Raw genomic sequence first — 16,894 nt, 5'->3', positions numbered from 1 at the left:
CTGGTTGGCCTCATCACTTGATTTGTCCAGCAGAACATGGCAAAAGCAGCATTGTGTACATTCTGACCCTGAGTCTAAAGGAGCTCTAGAACCTTAAGGAGGCAGCTTTGCATGCTCTCATCCACTTGCTGGTCTTGAGTCTCCTGTCACCATCAGCCCAAGCTAGCCTGCCAGAGGATGAGAGCTCATGGGGAATAGAGATGAGACACCCATCTGGGCTGTCTTAGACAAGTCATCCCCCATAGGACCTGGCAACAGATCAAAGACTCATAAGCAAGCCCAGCAAGGATAAGCCTGGCATGGCCCACAGCAGCAGAACCAACTAACTGAACCCAGTTCAAACTGACAACTCACAGCACTATGAAATAAATATATAGATATTGGATTAAGCTACTAAGTTTGGGGATGGTTTATATACAGGAAAGGCTAATGACCCAAAGGATTATATATTTTTCTCATTCACTATCAAAGACTTTTTTTAATGTATTTTCTATTCGGTACTTGACTACATTTTATATAATACAGGCAGGCAAATTGGCTTCTTTTAGCTGCAACTGATTTATTTTGGTCCTCTTCTGAGAGTAATCACTAATAAAATCACTGTCATGAGATTTCATAATTTTTAAGTAGTATATTGTTGGAAAATTTGTAAGTTGGAACTATGCATGCCTCTCTGTTCCTTCTTTTAATCATAAATATCCTGCCACATAGATCAGAGGGAGGAAACTGTTTTAAAATGCCTTTAACCACTGGCTAAAACCACACAGCATGAGGTTCCTTCTTGGTGATATAACTGAAGTAACTTATGTGTCTGAGATATCAATTGATCTCACCACTGTACTGACAAGTAGTATTTAGTATCATTTTGTCTCCATAAATGCTAGTTTCCTTACACAGTTTCTACCCAGGGATAAAGCCCACAATTCCAGTTAGGTTAATAATCTAAAAGAAGTAAAATTTTCACTCAAGTTTTTTAAATGAATGACATTCTGAACAGTCAGTGTGTGTTCTTTGGACCAGTTTCTGACAGCACGCTGGATGTGTCTTTCTTTGGATAAGAAGCAGCCGACATTACAAATTACTAGAATGTGTGAAAAATGAGGAGACAATGAACACTAAAATTAATAAGTGAATTTATCAAGGCAGCTGAATACTTGATCAATATCAAAAATATCAAAATTGTTCCTTTTTTTTAGAGGAATAAACTTCAAGGGACTAACTGTTTACGACAATCATACTAGTTCCTTATTAAAAGACTCATTACAAAGCCACAGAAATTAAGACAGTGAAGTATTGGCTCAGAGAAAAAGGGACCAGTGAAGCAGAATAATAACTCTAAAAACATATCCACGTGCATTCAGACAACTGATTTATAAACAACTGTGTCCTTGTTATGCAGAGGAAAAGAACAATCATTTCAGTTTATAGAAATGAGTCAAGGGATATCTACATGAATAATAACATATATTGACCCCCTACCTTCAACTCCACATAGATTAGAAACCTAAATGTGAAAGATAAACAGTGATTCTTATGGAAAATAACACAGAATATTTTTTTGCAGCCTTGGAATAGGCCAAGATTCCTGAAGCAAGGCAAAGTCATAACAATAAAAATTAATAAGTTGTAATTAATTAAAATTAAAGATGTGTGTTCATCCACAGGCATTATTAGAAAAGGTCATTCCACAGAATGGAAGAAGGTATTTGCAAAACACATCCACCACAGGTCTGATACTATCTATTCATTCCTCATTGTGTTATCTATCTTTTGCAGAGAGAAGGTGGAGGCAAAAGCCTTGAAAAGGCAATTGACAAAGAAAATTGTCAAATGGCCACTGAACATACAAAAAGATGCTCAACAGTGTTAGTCATGGTAGTAACACAAATTGATATCATGATGAGAAACCACAATACACTCAGCAGAATATTTAAAGTTAGAATTGAATAATACATGTTGGTGAGGTGGTGGAACAAACGAACACTCATATACTGTTGATGGGGTGCAAACTAGTAAAAAGTGAAAAAGTGTTTTATAGCACTTAATAAAGCTATATATACACCAATCCTATCATCCAGCAGTTTCATTCATTTTCACTCATAATTTATATGCTCAACACTAACATAATTGTTACTATAAAAAGTGGTATAAGCTATAAACAGCCTAAATGTTCAACAGTGGTGTGAATAAATAAATTGTGGTATAGTCATAAAATCACATACTTGATTAGAGCAATGAAAAATTTTAAAATTCTGCTGAGAAAACTTAAGGTAGTTTTTATAAAAACCTGTTTATCAATATGTACTTTACCTTACTTACCCCCAATCATTCTGAAGAAAACAAAAGGAATTTGTCATTAAGAATAGCACAAATTAAAGTTATATGCAAATTAGAGTTGAGCTCAAATTCTCTTGGAAACACACAGAAGACAGAAATAGCAAGTGATCAGCCCAAAGCACTGAGAATTTAAGTCATGATTTTCAGTAACTGAGATCAGATATGGCCTTCAGTTCTCAGGAGAAAGGAGAGGTCCTGAAACATGATGAAGGAATCCATGTGGAGAAAGAAGAACGGCTCCTGGGTCCAGGAGAGGCAATACAGTCCAAAGAAAGTGCAGACACAGTCAAGGGACCAGAGTTCTGGACGTGCTTCAGTCCTCACTTTCATATTCAGCTTGGGCAAATCATTCCCGCCCTCTGCCTCAGTTTCCTTAGCTGCTCTATTTTATAGCCTGTATCACCAGCAATATATCATCAAATGTATTTATTATGTTGATTACTTACTGTCCTCATCTTCAGTAGCAGCCACAAGGATAAGGTTTTTAAAACCTTATAGCTAAATATTCACAACTTACATGAAAATATATATATGAGATATGTATAGGATAAGCTTATTTTGCAAGAAACATCAAAAAGTGCAGGAAACCCATCTGCAGTTTTTCCAGGCTCACTGGGTGATGGGGTGGAAGTGACTTGGGTAGAGGCACTGTTTCTTCGTTGGGTAACTGTACTGACCCTCTTCTTTGAGGGGCACAGTACTGAGCTACTTAAGAGTAGGTTTCACAAAGCCCTAGTCCCTAGGGTCGCAGGGAATCAGACATGACTGAGCAATTGAGCACATATGCAGAGTTGTACGCTTATTAAGAGAGGCCCAAGAGGAAGGAGATATGTATACATGCATACATATATATATATATATATATATATATATATATATATATATATGTGATTCACGTTGATGTATGGCAGAGACCACCACAACACTGTAAAATTACTGTCCAAACATCAATCTTACTCTGTATGTAGGTCCTCCCAAAGCATGTACGTATAAACAGGTAAAAGGAAGTAATAATCCTCAACTAATGACCTGATTTCAGAGAGCATTTTTTTTTCCTTCTATGTAATAGGAAGAAACTTGTTTAATGATAAAGTCAATATGTTTAATGATAAACTCAATGAAGAATCTGTAAACAAGTATTTATTCAACATCAACTCTGTATCTGACCATCCTGCTAATACATGTCAGACACAAAGAAGATTAGATGAGGGCAACACCTCTAAGAAATGTGCTGTGTGTTTGGAAACACAGGAATATGAAAATGACAAGAGCATGATATGCTAAAAACCAAATAAATGGTTTGAATAATAAATATCCATATGTGCTTAGAAAACAACAAAATTGTGCTGTTTGCAGAGATGTGGATGGACCTAAAGACTATCATACAGACTGAAGTAAGTCAGAAAAAGAAAAACAAACATCATATATTAACACATATAAGTGGAATCTAGAAAAATGGTATAGATGAACATATCTGCAAAGCAGAAACAGAGACACAGATGTAGAGAACAAACATATGGATACTAAGGGGAGAAGGGGAGATGGGATGGACTGTGAGATAGGGATTGACATATATAAACTACTATCAAAAAATAGATAATCAATGAGAACCTTCGGTATAGCACAGGGAATTCTGCTCAGCACTCTGTGGTGACCTAAGGAAATCTGGGGAAGAGGGATATGTGTATACATACAGCTGATTCACTTTGCTGTACAGCAGAAACTAACACAAAGTTGTAAAGCAACTATACTCCAATTAAAAGAAAAATATTCAGAGGTTGATATATTCAAAATATTTTCAGGAACCAATAAATTGGCCATTGTATAGTTTTGGTATGACAAGGATTTGACATATGGGTAAAGCCAGTTTGTGGTAAGCCTTTAAGGCAAACTGAGTTGATCCTGCAGGGCAGTAAACCTCAACCATCAGCAGAAAAAGTAGAGATAAAGTTGGAGTTATTACCCCTCAAAGTGTGCATGTAAACCTCAAATGTCTTAAACGGAAAAAGGACTCTGCTGACAGCAAAGACGTCTTTTGGATATTAGTGAACAAGGTAATAATAAATCATAATACACTGTATTCACAAACTACGTATACAAGTAACCCTGCTGCCATGACAATATAATCTCAATTTTGTCCTAAATGACATTACACATTTCTGATTTCCTTGGGAACGATATCCATATAAAACACATGATATCCATTTTACAGTTTGAAATCTTGATCCCACGGAAGCAGTCAAGTGCTTGGGCTGAGCGGGTGTTACTTTCCTCACTTGGTCATTATCTTATTTCAAGAAGGCTCTGGAGACAATCCCTGACATCTCCATGCTTTGACTTCCATCTGTGTGAAATGAAATAATGACTGCCTCCTCCCTACCTCATCAAAATCAGTGAGCAACAAAAGCACATTAAAATCAGGGATGCAGGAAGGCTTGGAAGGAAAAAAGCTTCTGTCCATTGTCATTAAAAAACAAAACAAAGTTTAGCCAGCCTAATTCATCTGGGGTTCCATGAGGTAATTAGGCCCTACAGAGTATAATCTGAATGATTCTTTTTCAATTCTCCCAAGGATGTTATAAAGCTGGTACTATTCTAGATGCACAGGCCAGAAGTTAACTCATTATACACAATAAATGCCTTAGATCATTAGCGCTGAATTTTCTTGTGAACTCAGAATGAGAAGAGCTGACACCGTACGTGATACACAAATTAGGTCAAAGTATTTGATGTCATATTTTTTTTTTTTTTTAAAAAAAGCTCTATGTTGGCAGCCCTATAGATTCAAAGCCTACCCATATTCTAAAGAAAAATAAAATAGTCTGGAGTAATGCTAAAATGAATGGCCCATAACTTTGGAGATGTTACATACAAGGAACAAAAGAGTAAATGCTCTCATACCTTACCATTTATAAAACATTTTTTGAAGAGAATTTGTGACTTAACATCTAATATTTGTGTGGCTCATTTAAAATTCTACAAAACATGCTTCTGAAAGACAAACATTCTTCTTTCTGTTTTAAAGATGAGGACAATGAGATCCAGGAAAAATAACCTCCCTAATACCTAAAGCTGATGTGAAGCAGAGGTTCAATTTCAAGTAAGGTTAATTAGAAGAAAGAGTGGTTCCTTTTACAGCCATTTTACAAAAACTCCTCAAAATAGGATTTATTTTCATGGGCAGATGAGACAACAAGTTCAGAGGAGTAACCAGTGTCTGGTCCCAAAGCTCAGTGCTAGCAAGTTTCTGACTATGAATCTTATATAACCTGCAGAACCATGGTGGAGGACAAAAAAAAACAGTACTTCAAAATGGCTTCTCTGGGTTGAAGTGTGTTCTTGCAAAAATTTATAACATTAAATCCTAATCTCTGGAATTTCAGAATGAGACCTAACTTGTAGATGGCGTCTTTACAGAAGTCATTAGGTGAGTTCTAATTCAACATAACTGGCATCCTTATAAGAAGAGGAAATGTGGATACAGATACACTCAGAGTGAAGACAATGTGCAGACAGAAAGATAACCAGCTCCAAGCTGAGGAGAGAGAGGCATGGGGCAAATCCTACCCTCACAGCCCACAGAAGGAACCAGCTCTACTGACACTTTGGACTTCTAGCCTCCAGATCATTGAGACAATTAATTTCTATTGTTTAAGCCACCTGGTGTGTAGTACTTTGTCTATGGTAGCCCTAGAAAACTGACCAAATCAAAATTAAACATTGATTAGTTCAAAATTCAAAAACCAGATAAGTACAAAATGAATTCTTCTGTAAATTTGGTTCTGAGGCTACCAAAGCTTAAAATTGTACTAAGTCTTTTTAGAACACTTTATCTAAGGCAATAACATAAAATCTCGCTACTGTTTGGTTTTAAAAAAAATAGATCTATACGTTTTTAAAAAAAATAAAATAAAAATAAAAAACTACACTTAACCCTAGATTATAGGATTATGTACTTTAAAGTATTCACTTTATGGTGAATATACATGTTTTATAGTGATTCTTTATATATAGTTTGATTCTTTAAAAAATATCATAATTACACATCATAAAAACTGGAAAAGATCAGTTTTCAATCCAATCCCAAAGAAAGGCAATGCCAAAGAATGTTCAAACTACCACACAATTGCACTCATTTCACACACAAGTCAAGCAGTGCTCAAAATTCTCCAAGCTAGGCTTCAACAGTACGTGAACAGAGAACTTCCAGATGTTCAAGAGGGATTTAGAGAAGGCAGAGGAAACAGAGATCAAATTTTGCCAACATCCATTGTATTACAGGAAAAGCAAGAGAATTACTGAAAAACATCTACTCTGCTTCATTGACTACACTAAAGCCTTTGATAGTGTGGATCACAGCAAACTGCGGAAAATTCTTCAAGAGATGGGAATACCAGACCACCTGACCTGCCTCCTGAGAAATCTGTATGAAAGTCAAGAAGCAATAGTTAGAACTAGACATGGAATAACGAATTGGTTCAAAATTGGGAAAGGAGTACATCGAGGCTGTATACATTGTCACCCTGCATATTTAAATTATATGCAAAATCCATCATGAGAAATGCCAGGCTGGATGAAGCACAAGCTGGAATCAAGATTGCCGGGAGAAATATCAATATCCTCAGATATGCAGAGACACTATCATTATGGCAGAAAGCAATGAGGAAATAAAGAACCTTTTGATTAAAGTGAAAGAGGAGAGTGAAAAAGCTGGCTTAAAACTCAACATTCCAAAAACGAAGATAATGGCATTTGGTCCCATCACTTTATGGCAAATAGATGGGGAAATAATGAAAACAGCGGCAGAGTTTATTTTCTTCAGCTCCAAAATCACTGCAGATGACCACTGCAGTCATAAAATTAAAAGATGCTTGCTCCTTGGAAGAAAAGCTATGGCAAAACTAGACAGTGTATTAAAAAGCAGAGACATTACTTTGCCAACAAAGGTCTGTATTGTCAAAGCTATGGTTTTTTCAGTAGTCATGTATGGATGTGAGAGTTGGACAATGAATAAAGCTGAATGCTAAAGAATTGATGCTTTTGAACTGTGGTATTGGAGAAGACTCTTGAGAGTCCCTTGGACTGCAAGGAGATCCAACCAGTCCATCCTAAAGGAGATCAGTCCTGGGTGTTCATTGGAAGGACTGATGTTGAAGCTGAAACTCCAATACTTTGGCCACCTCATACGAAGAGTTGACTCATTGGAAAAGACCCTGATGCTGGGAAGTATTGGTGGCAGGAGGAGAAGGGGACAACAGAGGATGAGATGGTTGGATGGCATCACCGACTCGATGGACATCAGTTTGAGCAAGCTCCAGGAGTTGGTGATGGACAGGGAAGCCTGGTGTGCTGCCGTCCATGGGGTCGCAAAGAGTAGGACACAACTGAGTGACTAAACTGAACAGAAGTGTAACTACATATATGTAATATTATGGAATGTCTATATATTTAAATTTTAGCAGGCTCTAATTATTTTACTATTCAATACATAATCAATACATACGCTTTGGGAAATACATTAAACAGGCCTATTTTCCAATTACTTAATCCACAAAGGTAATTCTACATACTGCATCAAGAATTAATACTAGAGATAATTTGTAATTTTAAAACCTAAATCAACTGAACATTCTCCTTATTCCAAGTACTATATACTCTTTGCAAAAAGATACCATCTTCTAACCTCATTATATTCTGAGTTCTGTGCTGTCTTTTAATTGTTAAGAGCACAATATAATTATTTTTACAGGCGAGGATAATGACAAAATGATAATGAATAAGATCTATTTCATTTGATGTCCTTTTGGATGATCTATCCACAGACTGATTAATGAAAGAGACACAGAATAATGCCCAATAAATGTCAGGTAATGCAATTATTCAGAAAAATATTTACTTCTGCTTTATTGACTACACTAAAGCCTTTGACTGTTTGGATCACAACAAACTGGAAAATTCTTAAAGAGATGGGAATACCAGACTACCTTACCTGCCTCCTGAGAAACCTGTATGCAGGTCAAGAAGCAACAGTTAGAACCAGACATGGAACAACAGACTGGTTCAAAATTGGGATAGGGTTGTCTCAAGGCCGCATATTATAATTAAAAGGCAAAAAAAAAAAAAAAGGCAAGAAACACTAGTCATTAGATAAAAAATAATCTAGTGAAGTATACTGTCACTGATAAAATTTTAACATTCTATTTTTTCACTATCAATGACATTTCTTTGTATGACTCTTTTCATAAAGCTATGTTCCACATGGTATTATTACTTTTTGTAATGACTATGGATGGAGAGGCCAATCAAACTATAGGAGAAAGAAGATTGATCAAGATGGTAGAGGTCGTGGAGCTCACGTCTCCCATGAACATAAGAAACACACATCTACATGTGGGCCAACTCTCACTGAAAACAAACTGGAAACTGGCAGAAGGACTTCTATACAACAAAAGCTGTAAGAACTCTACACGTGTAATCAGGTAGGAAGGGAAGAAAGTGATTGGGTTGAGACCTGTGCCCTGGGAAGAGACTCAGAGGAAAAGGAGTTTACAAGAGTGGACATGTGCCCAGGGGTACTGAGGAGTGAGAGCCACCGATTGGGCACCCCAGTCCTGGGGTCTTATGTGGGTAGTCAAGCCCCACTGTCAGGTTGGAAGACCACTGGTATTAACATCTGGTTGTGGGAAGCCTGGGCTCCACTCATGTGTAGTACACAAGCACAGCCTTGCCCCTGAGGCAGGGTGGACAGAGGTCTGCTCTACTGACCACCAGGATTTCACCACCAATTCAGTGCAGCCCAGTCTGATGCAAGTGAAAACTCCAGGTTCGCTTATGCCACATCGGTGCAGCACAGGATTTAGGAGCCATGACCAGGGAGGAGATTCCACTGTGTGATGCAGATGGGACCTGATCCCAGGGCAGAGCCTGAAGTTGATGTAGGGGAGGAGGTGGTCAGATTCAAGCAGCACACAGAAGCAAACCAGCCCTCTGCTGACAGCCACTCCACCAGAGCTTACCCATCAGTAAATGAGGAAAATCCATGTGGACCCCTCCCGTCCTGCAGAATGTACTCACAACAAGGCAGGGATGGCAGAGGCCAGGGGAAGTGTCTGGCTGGAAGGCACAAAAGGCGACCAGCACCTGAGGCTGTGTATGAACAGAGCAGTGAAACAACACTGGCGCCTGCATAAGGAAGCACATGGAGAAAGCTCAGGCCTCTGTCTGCTACTGGCATGAGCTGAGAGCCCACACGGGCCCCTTGTCTTTCAGCACTCCCCTGTCTATGAGGTAAGGGAAAAGGGAAAACACACAATTACAGGGAACAGAGCCAACTCAGCCCCAACACTAAGGGCTTCTGAGCCAGCTATCTGGACCAGACCCTAACCCTAAGAGGGTGACGATGGCCACTGAGCAGCAGGGAAGTCCTGCCTCCCACCAGGGTCCAGATCTTGCCACACCATCTACAGCCTCACCCCTTATCAAACTGGTAGCTGCCAATACAGCACGAGGAAAGATATGACTTGTGTCCATGTCAGATCCAGCTCTGCCTCCAAAGGAGTCTGCTCACACATGAGAACACCCCATCAAAACCACAATAGGTAACCATGACCTAAGTTCACAGAGGTGGAGAAAGTTACGCAGAATGAAAAGGCAGGGGGACTGCTCTCAACTGCAAGAGCAATAGGAAAAAAAGCCTGAAAAATAAATGATGCAGAAATAAATAATTATGAGATAAAGAATTCAAAGCATTGGTAATAAAATATGTTAACTAAATTATGGGGAAAAAAAGATGTATACAGAGAGAATTTTAACAAGGAACTAGGAAACGTAAGAAAGACTCAATCAGAAATAAAGAATTCAATAGCCAAATCTGGAAAACAGAACAATGGAATTCAATAAATCAGAAGACGATAAAAATAATGAAAGCAATGTAAGAGACCACTGGGATAACATTAAGCCTACCGACATTACCTTATAGGGATCCTAGAAAGAAGAGAGTGAGAAGGACACTGAAAATGTATTACAGGACATTATGGCTAAAAATTTCCAAACCTGAAGAAGGAAATATAACAGATACCCAGGTACTGGAAATACAGAGGGTACCAAACAAGATGAACCAAAAAAGACCCACATCAAGACATACCATAATTAAAATGGCAAAAGATAAAGAGAGAATTCTAAAGCCAGCAAGAGAAAAATAAAGAGTCACATACAAGGGACCCCCATAAGGCTATCAGTTGACTTCCCTGTAGAAACTTTGCAGGCCAGAAGGGACTGGCATGATATATTCGAAGTGCTGAAAGGGAAAAATCTTCAACCTACAACAGTTTATCCAGTGAGATTATCACTTTAAAATAGAAAGATAAAGAACTTCTCAGAAAAGCAAAATCTAAGAGTTCATCAATATTAAATCTACCTGCAAAGAAGTGTTAAAGGATCTTCTCTAATTGGTAAATAAGTAAAAATCTATAGAAAGGTAAAGTCTCACTAGGAAAAGCAAACACTAATACATAGGGAATCAACATAGGCAGAATACTCTTCAATAAAATAGTAGCAATGTATTTTGGATCTGTCTCCTAAGGCAAAGGAAACAAAAGGAAAAATATACAAATGGGACCTAATTAAATTTAAAAGCTTTTGCACAGCAAAGGAAACTATCCACCAAACAAAAACACAACCTCCAGAATAGGGGAAAACATTTGCAAATGGTACCATGAGCAACAAGGGGTTAATATTCAAGACATATAAAGAGCTCTACAACTCAGTATAAGAAAATACAATCAAAATAAGGGCAGAAGACCTAAACAGACATGTTTCCAAAGACATGGAGATGGAACAGGAACATGAAAAGATGCTCAACATTGCTAAATATAAGAGAAACACAAATTAAAATAACAATGAGATATCACCTCATATCTGTCAGAATGGCCATCACCAAATGTTTACAAGTAACAAATACCAGTTACTTAGGATATGGGAACCCATGTACAATAACACTGGGGATATAAACCGGTACTGGTACTGCTGCTGCTGCTGCTAAGTCGCTTCAGTCATGTCCGACTCTGTGTGACCCCATAGACAGCAGCCCACCAGGCTCCCCCGTCCCTAGGATTCTCCAGGCAAGAACACTGGAGTGGGTTGCCATTTCCTTCTCCAATGCATGAAAAAGAAAAGTGAAAGGGAAGTCGCTCAGTCGTGTCCGACTCCTAGCGACCCCATGGACTGCAGCCTACCAGGCTCCTCCGTCCATGGGATTCTCCAGGCAAGAGTACTGGAGTGGGCTGCCATTGCCTTCTCCGTGAAAAATAGTATGACATTTCCTCAAAAAGCTAAAATAGAACTATCATTTTACCCAGCAGTTGTGTTCCTGGGTATATATCTGAGAAAAAAAATGAGATATTTTGGCACCTGATGCAAAGAGCTGACTAGTTGGAAAAGACCCTGAGGCTGGGAAAGTTTGAGGGCAAGAGGGGAAGGGGGTGACTGAGGATGAGATGGTTGGATGGCATCATCAACTCAATGGACAGGAGTTTGAGCAAATTCCAGGAGATAGTGAAGGACAGGGAAGCCTAGCTTGCTGCAGTCCATGGGGTAACAAAGAGTCAGACATGAGTGAGTGACAAATCAACAACAATTTGAAACTATATATGTACCCCAGTATTCATAGTAACACTATTTATAATAACCAAGATATGGAAGCAACTCAAATGTCCATCAATAGACAAACGGACAAAGAAGATACATACACACACATACACACAGAGGAATATCACTCAGTTATAAAAAAAAAAAAAAAAAGAATGAAATTCTGCCATTTTCAGCACTATGAATGTATCCAGAGAAAGATAAGTACTCTGTGTTATCACTTATACCTAGAATATAGAAAATAAAGCAGAAGAATATATATGCAAAACAGAATCACAAATATAGAAAACAAACTAGTGATTACCAATGAGGAGAGGGGCAAGATAGGGGTGTGGGATAAGCAGATACAAATTACTGTGTATAAAACAGGTAAGCAACAAAGATGTATTATACAGCACAAGGAAACCCTAATCATTATCTTATAATAACTTTTAACAGAGTATAATCTGTAAAAACAGTGAATCACTTAGCTGTACACCTGAAACTCATATAATATTGTAAATCAACTATAATTCAATTAGAAAAAATAATAATAATTACTCCTTCAAAGGATTTTATAACCCAAAGCCTTTACACAAAAATTGGCAGGTGCAAGATAAGCTGAAAAGAGCTAAGATATATCTTCTAAGAATATACAATCATAAGAACACATAGTCATTCATTGCAAAGCTTGTTTACACAGAAACTTTTACAAATAAGTAATAATACTGCTAACAATAATTGTGGTGCAAGGAAAATAAATAAAAAGATAAAGGTTTCCCCCAAAAAATGGAAAAAGGAAACTTAAGGACAAAAAATATTTTATAGATCATAAATTCTGCCATTGTAGTGGAAGATGCGAGATGCAGTTACAAAGTTTGAGTTTTAAATATATGTGCAAAGTATCCTAAGAGTGGGAACATTTTCCTTGCCTCTGTAGTCCCAGATGTGTCATTAACCAAGGAATCACAGAGGGTCAAATAAACCCAGATGTGCACCCAGATGTACAATTTAGATACATGAGAAATGGTATGGAGGGCAAAAAGTAAGAAGAATAAGACTGAAGATTATGTCGATTTGTCTTACTGTCCTAAACTATGTAAGTTCAGGGGATGTCTATGTCTGTCTGTCTGTCTATAATTTATAATAAAACCTTTATAGGAAAGCTTTCCTGACTGAATTATCAGTGCAATTTTCAGTGACAGTTTTTTTGGTATTCCCTAGGATTTTTTATCATCTCAAATCTTCATTGAGGCAAGAGAGATTTAGATTTAGCTTTAAACACTAAAATGAGACTGACTTTTTGGATTTTATTTTCCTGTGAAGAGTATAAAATAAGCATCATTACTGTTGGGACTGTATCAGTAAAATTGTATATATTACTTTCATAGAAATTCTTAAACCCTCAGAGAAATCAGCTATGCTGACAGGATACAGATTCACTACCAAAATAATAACAACTGCTCCTTTAGCATAAATCATTTATCATTTTTCTAATTTAATCCAATTCCTTGCATTTTCCTTAAATATACTAGTAAATAAATAATTTGCTCCTCAACATCATTACTCTGGCATGGAGGAAAGAAAGCAATACAGACTAACCTAGCAAGTCGCCAGATGAACAGGCTCCTTCAACAGAACAGGCTCTTTCAAAATTAATGGCCTGCTTCAGCATGATGAGTGCCCAGGAAAGGAAATATTTATGGTTTTTCTCCTAACTTCTGACCCTTGAAATTAAAAGCACTTTCTCCACCTCCTCTGTTCCAGTTAACCCGTAGGAAAAATGTCTCCCTTTACGACAGGGAGAAATTTTTATGATACCCAGAGATACAGCTATATATGTATGTATGTGTATATATACATATATATATATAAGTGAACCATTACAGAGCGTCTCTAAAAAGTTGCCTTCCAATGGTGAGGAAAAGCACAGAATGCCTTGGGACAAAGGGTCAATGGCCTTTGCCACGTTTGCTTACCCCCAAGCTAAAACAAAGGTACTTTCCAGAGTGACACTTTAACACTCACAAAATTTCTGCACTGTCCAACAGGCCTCTATCATTAGTAACCAGTCTGAGGGTTCAGGAATCTCAGCATCCTGGTCTAGACAGATACACAGATGCCAGCAGTAGGCATCCATCAAATTAGGCTTCCTATCAAAGATGAATTCCAGCTAGCTATGATCTACCAGAGAAACATTCTCTCTGTTTGCACCCATTTGTTTCAAGACAGTAGAGCAGACTGTGCCACAATCAAAATATAGAACTCCAATGATAAATAATAGTGACAATGATAATGCATTGGTATACTAATATATATTATACAAAGTATAAATGCAATAGTATAAATACAATGCATTGTTATAATATCATTTCTCATATAAAGGTTAGAAAAAAGACAGCACATTTGAGACAGAGGTGTTCTAAAAAAAAAAAGATGGTAGGCCAGTAAAACTGACTGCAGACTCCAGGTTCTAGAATCACGAGAGAATTATTTTCTGTTGTTTTAGGCCACCAAGTTTACAGTAATTTGTTACAACAGCCACAGGTAAGTAAGAAGCCAAACTTAAATCCTTAGTGCTTTTGCTATATATTGTTTCCAAGTTTCCAATTAAAAACTGTTTGCATTGAGTACGTATAAATAGTGGTTACAGAAAAAACCAAATTAACTCCATTTTAAAGACCAAAAAACTTAGGCACCATCCTTTTTAAGTTTCTGAAAGCACTCCTTTTTTTTTCTTTTTTGTTTTACTAGGGGGAAATGGTCCTAAGTTACCATTGTCAATGTATCAGATGAAAATTTCTCATCAAAAACAAGACCATAAGCCAAAGACAAGCAAAACACAAGTAATCACATTTCATAAAATGCACAAAACACATTTTTTTTAATTCCTTTTTTAAGCTCACTCAACATAGTCAAGTCAAAGCTAAACTATTTTTCTCGATAATTTATTTGGGGAAAGCTAATGCTTTCTAAATGTCACAGTTTGAGGGTTCATTAAAACTTACTGGGGGATTTTTTTAATAATAAAATACAAATATTAAAAGTGAATGGAGTGTTAATTACTTGAAAATGTGAAACCATTTGCAGTATTTAAAACAAATTAAGAATACTCTATTACACTAATTATTTCAGGACTGAAGTCAAGTCTTAGTTCTCTGTGTTTGTTGGGCATATGGCATTACATTAGACATGGCACATATGTGAAACATGTTTTTTCTCCTTCCAACTCTACATGTTTTACTGTGATGTAAGCCATATGTTTTATTACAAAGGGTGGTATGAAAAGGCTATTGCTAGAGAGGCAAACTCTTTGACTCAGAAATCAGCAATATAGAAAGGACTCTTCATTAAAAATACATTATTGTTTTGCTTCAAGGCATTACCTTATGTTCCCAGTAACACCCTGACAGTTTAGAGATTAAAAACATCTGGATTTTAGGCATTAAGATTTTAGGGATTATGGGCCTGATGCTAAAAATACAGACCATTATGGAATACTCAAAATAATGGGCTGTTTGGTGGAGAAAGGAATCATGTGATGAATAAATTAACACATAATCATTTCATGATTAAACACATCTCATGATTGAGCATGAAGACACATAGGTTAAAAATTTCAGTGCCTGTATTATCCCTTGTTCATAAACTAGGCAACCTCTAAGATACTGTTAAGCTACCATCTTAATTTTAGAAGTCTATTTTAGCTGTGTGGCAATGATTAAATAATTATGTAGGTTCCTTTTAGGACCAGAAGGTAAAAGCAAATGCCCTTTGAGCTAAAATTATGACTCTTGTGATCGCCAAATGCTAAATAAATTTTAAACACATATGTAGGGGTTTAAAGATATCTACAATCTTTTTGCTACTCCTCCCCTCAAGAGATAGGGCATAATTCTACTCCCTTTGAGTGTGGGCTGGACTTAATGACTCACTTCTAGAGAACAGATTATAACAGAGGTGATAGGATGATGTGTCCAAGATAAAGTTATATAAAGACTATGACTTCTAACTTGGGTGTCTACGCCACTGCTTGCTTTAACCCTCTTTTGAGGACTTACAGGCAGCCTTTGGTGGGAGCTACATGAGGAAAAACCGAGGTCTGTTAGCTACTGTGTGTGAGCTTGGAAGTAGATACTCTTAGTACTGCCAATGACTATGTGAGTGAACCCAGAAGGTAATATTCTTCCAGTAAAGCCTTGAGATAATTGCAACTGTAAAGTTACCTCGACTGCAACCTCATGAGAGACCCTCAGTCAGCAATACAGAGTTAAATTAGTTTGTATTCTTGATTCACAAAAAATGTGACATGATGAATGTTAAGTGATTAAATTTGGGATGACTTGTTACACAGCAGTAGCTAACTATTACAATATGTAATAAGAATAAAGTGTGCTGGGACAGAGGCAAGGCCAGAGAATAAATCTGGATCTCCAAACCAAGTTCTATAACTTTTCCATTGTAGGACAGTGAACAAGATCACATTGCTTCTCAAGGCGTCATTTGCCCATCTACACAAGAAACGTATTAATCAAAATTATTTCCAAGATTCCTGCTGGCCATGACAATGTAGGACTCCAAGCTATAGAGAGGCCACTCTAATCTCCATGTAAGAAAAGATGACCACTGTAACTTCCTGGCACTGAGAGCTAGCTGCTTTTCAGGCCCTCTTGAGAAGAGCCTGGATTATCATTGGTATTGACAGTACCAAGACTTTTCTTCTACTGGATAGGAAATGTAAGTAGATAACATATACTACTTCTTCCAACTCTGGTATGCTATATTTCTGACCTAGCCTTCAGAACAAAGAAAAGGGAGAATGCCCCTTATCAAATTAAACCAAAATAATCACGTAAATAAAGAAGTTAGTGCAAATATTTCTCTGTATTCTTTGAATTGATACTTTCCCTTAAGGGACTTACCCACAGATAAT

The 16,894-nt window shown here is 37.2% G+C and overlaps 1 protein-coding gene across 15 annotated transcripts in view; it reads right to left on the bottom strand.

Moving 5' to 3' along the window:
• The window catches only part of PTPRD (protein tyrosine phosphatase receptor type D), a 1,686,434-nt gene that overhangs the window by 456,477 nt on the left and 1,213,063 nt on the right, over nucleotides 1–16,894 (bottom strand). For 2 of the 15 annotated variants that reach the window (XM_081500388.1, XM_081500410.1), the window contains exon 1: nucleotides 9,354–9,563. The exons of the other annotated variants lie outside the window; for them this stretch is intronic. The gene's annotated coding sequence lies outside the window, so the exon portion shown is untranslated. Of the gene's footprint in view, nucleotides 1–9,353; nucleotides 9,564–16,894 lie in introns of those variants that run through there. 15 annotated transcript variants of the gene reach the window in all.

This window comes from Giraffa tippelskirchi, chromosome 1 (genome assembly GCF_054371585.1).
Source record: "Giraffa tippelskirchi isolate mGirTip1 chromosome 1, T2T-mGirTip1v1.2.pri, whole genome shotgun sequence".
Classification (NCBI taxonomy): domain Eukaryota; kingdom Metazoa; phylum Chordata; class Mammalia; order Artiodactyla; family Giraffidae; genus Giraffa; species Giraffa tippelskirchi.
This window is presented reverse-complemented; position numbering and strand designations above follow the sequence as displayed.